General features: G+C 38.5%; 1 pseudogene; it reads left to right on the top strand.

The window, feature by feature from the left end:
* The first annotated feature begins 2,920 nt into the window (after nucleotides 1-2,920).
* On the top strand, nucleotides 2,921-3,469 carry LOC149226273 (heat shock protein 90-1 pseudogene; annotated as a pseudogene).
* Nucleotides 3,470-4,092: the final 623 nt, after the last annotated feature.

Below are 4,092 nucleotides of genomic sequence, written 5' to 3'. Positions count from 1 at the left end.
GATGACAATGAGAGTCAAGATGCCCAAACACATCTTGCTAGGTACGAATGAATTTGCTGATGTCGAGTCACCTAGAAGATCTAACGAACAAGGGACATTAATGTATTCTCATTGTTTGTCAGCATGAGGACTTGCCATTAAGGCATGCAAGCCTCAAGGTGTTTTTACAAAGAACTTAGACTCAAAGGACTATGGACTCAATAATTTGCATTGAAGCAGGGCTTATTTGCGGAATGAAAATGACAAGGAATGGAAGATGAAAATGGAAAATGGCAATGGAGAACAGAAATGGCAATGGCAATAAGCATGTGAATGAGCCTCTTGCTTTTATTTGTGGGTTATGAATGGACAAAAAGAGATGGAAAGTGTATGTGAATGTAAGTAAAAAGTATGGAGTGGAATGAGGTGAATGGTTTATTATGAAGTATGGATGTGATGGATGGATGTGATGGAGACAATAGTATCTGAATTTTTTTTTCAAGTGTTTGGATCTGATTTTGCATCAGCATATTTCCTCTTTGTTGCTGATCATCCTCTTATGAAACAAATTGGTCTCTTAGAGAGACACCATTCTCTTGTAGTCATTTGTCCTTCCTCCTGAAACCTGCAAAAAAAACTAATATTTCTTCTGCAATGGAATGTAAGATTATCAAAGGAGAGAGGTGATCAATCTCTCTAGTTATGATATTTACACACAAAACTAAGAATTTGTATTAATGAAACAAGTTCTCAAAGGAAAAATAAAAAGAATTTATACCTGCTTTGGAATTGGTGCCTCAAGTTGATGTTGCTTCTTTTCAGCAATTTATTTCATTATTTGCCATTTCAAACTCTAATGATATATTTCTCATTGTATAGATCTTGTTGAGATCTTTCCAATGGTACTTAAATCATCAAAATCTGATTTTGTATGAGAAAGATAGGCTGATTTGAACAATGAGGTTTTTCTGGCTGCGGAATTGGGGAACAGCTGCGGAATTGGACTTTAGCTGCGGAATGTGCACAGTTCTGTAGCTAAAAATCTTGAATAAAAAGTTAGCCATTCATCTTTCATTATCAGTCCAAAATTAATCAATACCTTCAGAAAAGTGAGAAAATAACTTGTTCATTTCATTGATTCAAAATTATTATTTTTTCCTTGACATGCAGCGACTTAGTGTGGCGACTCAGTGTGGCGACTTAGTGATAACACAATTTGACTTTCCTTTGACCAAGGTCTTTTTCATCAAATTTGACCAAATGAATAGGACACCATCCATGTACTGACATTTCCCTAGCTACCCATGTGACTTGTTTTGCTTGATGACACCTGCAACCTAGAGTTTAACAAAACAGCTGCGGAATCCGGGATTGGCTGCGGAAAGCCTGTGTAAGCTGCGGAAATGCTGTGTTGGCTGCGGAAAGTGGCTAAAACAGTTTATCATCAATTTTGATTTTTTTTTTTTTTTTCATTGTCTGCAAGTAGGAACTCTGCCAAAAGAAAGTTAAGGTGTAAACAAACTGATCTTCCATATAGCCTTTTCCATGGAAATAGCAAAGGAACCACCCTTTTTGAGGTTGATAGCATGGTCATCCATAAAGTGCATCATGATTCTTGCATGGTATACATACATGACACCGAAGCGGCCTTCACATGTTAAAATTTTTTGAACAAGCAACAGTAATGAAGTCCACTCTTCCTTAATGACATGTACAGGGTTTCCGTTAGTGAAAATGGAGGTATCCATACCAGGATTCTTGAGCATATTTTTCCACTCTTGATCTTCAATTGTTCTGTTTTTGAACCAGCGTTCTCCTTTTTGAGGCAAACCGGTTGCTGTGGCCAAGGTGCTCTCCATTATGGTGAACTGCAGGTCTCCTACCTCCACGGTATTTCCATTAAATGACCGGGCAAATGCCTTTGTCACCTCTTTATTGTACCCTTTAAATTTTTTTGGATGATCTTCAACCATTTGGCTTTCTGCAGTGCTTCCTTTGTCTGTGGGTAACCATCTAAAAATTTCGAACCCTCCGGTTCTGTTCTTAACAATTTCCCCATTTTCGGCTCTCAGTTTTACTTGAAGCTCTGACAGTGGTATATGGACGCTTGAGGAGAATGCTCACGGGAAAAACAGGGGAATTATGGTTGTAATAGAGTAGATAAACGGTATGGTGCAGAACTTGTGATCGGGGTTTTGAATAGAGAGGTGAGGAAAAAGAAAAGAGAGAGATTTACAGTAAAAACGAGAGTGGTGTATGAAAACGAGAATGGAAACGGTGGTATGATAGAGTAGAGAACAACACGGCAATGAGTTTATGCATGCGGGAAATGGAGATATGAGTAGATGAAGCAACGGCCAAATCCGTAAGCGTCGGGTGGCTACGTACACTCAGTGTGCTAACTGTTGGTCACATGGGGCTATTGGTAAACGGACTGTAATCAAGGTTTGAAGCACAGCCATGGAGTTTGCAGCGGGAGTTATGCGGCTGTGAAGAGCCGTATGTAATTGGTTTACGTAACAGAGCCGTCTTCACTTGGATCACTGCAGGTTTTAATGAATTGCAACAGGTGGCATATGGGAAGAGGACGTGGTGGCAAAGAGTCCAACACATAATCAAATTGGCGTTATCCTTCTTCAGGCACGCGGAATACATCAAACTGTCAGTTAATAACTCAATTTTTTTCACGCGGCGGCAAAAAAGAGGCTCCAAAGAACCGAAGATTTCTCCCAGACCGCCACGAATTTTCTCAAACGATTTCTGGGTTATTTAACTAACCTACCTAGCAAAAAAACCCATGTTTTGGTTTTTTTAAATTCATCTCCATTTGGGCAAATAGAACGTTTGAAGTTTGACATTTTTCATGTGTTTACGCATTTTTCCTGAGTTAACAGTTCTGCATTCGGCTGTGAAATTGATTTTGAATTTTTTTTTTCTTTATATGGAATACTTGGAGGAGAGGTGGCTGAAGGATCTGATCAAGAAGCATTCCGAGTTCATTAGCTACCACATTTATTTGTGGACTGAGAAGACCACCGAGAAGGAGGTTAGTGACGACGAAGAGGAGACAGAGGAGAAGAAAGAAGATGAAGGGGATATCCAGGAAGTGGAGGAGGAAAAGGAGAAAGATAAGAAGAAAAAGAAGGTAAAGGAAGTGTCGCATGAATGGAGTCTCATCAACAAACAAAAGCCCATCTGGATGAGAAAGCCAGAGGAGATTACAAAGGAAGAGTATGCATCGTTCTATAAGAGTCTCAACAATGATTGGGAGGATCACTTGGCCGTGAAGCATTTCTCTGTAGAGGGTCAATTGGAGTTCAAGGCTGTTCTCTTTGTTCCGAAGAGGGCTCCATTCGATCTCTTTGATACAAAGAAGAAGCTCAACAATATTAAGCTTTATGTGAGAAGGGTTTTCATAATGAACAACTGTGAGGAGCTTATTCCCGAATACCTAGGAATGGAGATAGCCATAGATTGTTTTTTTCTCTGAAATTGTGAATTTTTATATTGCTTAGCCATTCCTGCATTTTCATTTTATTGCACTAACTTCTTGACTGTAAATGTGAAAAACAGAGTGGTGGCTGCGGAAACCGGTATCAGCTGCGGAAACCGGTATCACAGCAACCACTTAGCTAAATAGAGATAGTTAGGCAATCTTAATGGAAATGATCATGGGGAAATAACTTTTATTGATGAAATGGATGGCATGGAGTGAAAATGGAAATGAAATGAAGTTTATTTTTTTCTCTTCTCCTCCTTTTTTTTTTTTTTATTCTTTTTTTTCTTGAATCAATTGAAATGATGAAGTTTATTTTGTCTCCTATTTTTTTCTTAACAATTCTTTTTCTGATCCTCTAGATCACACAAAGTGCAGGAGGAGAGCATACTCAAGAATTATTATTTTTTCTTTTTTTACTTAACAATCCTTTTTCTGATCCTCTAGATCACACAAAGTGCAGGAGGAGAGCATACTCAAGAATTGTTAATTTTTTTTCAGATGTAAGAAATAAGGTCTCCTAATTACACTTCCCCCGGCAACAGCGCCAAAATGTCTAGTCAATTTAACGTCTTAAATTGCTCTACATAAATTATCAATCCGGGTATCGTAAACTG

The sequence above is a fragment of the Pinus tabuliformis genome, chromosome J (genome assembly GCF_031772625.1).
Source record: "Pinus tabuliformis cultivar Carrire ecotype Pingquan chromosome J, CPIR1, whole genome shotgun sequence".
Classification (NCBI taxonomy): domain Eukaryota; kingdom Viridiplantae; phylum Streptophyta; class Pinopsida; order Pinales; family Pinaceae; genus Pinus; species Pinus tabuliformis.
This window is presented reverse-complemented; position numbering and strand designations above follow the sequence as displayed.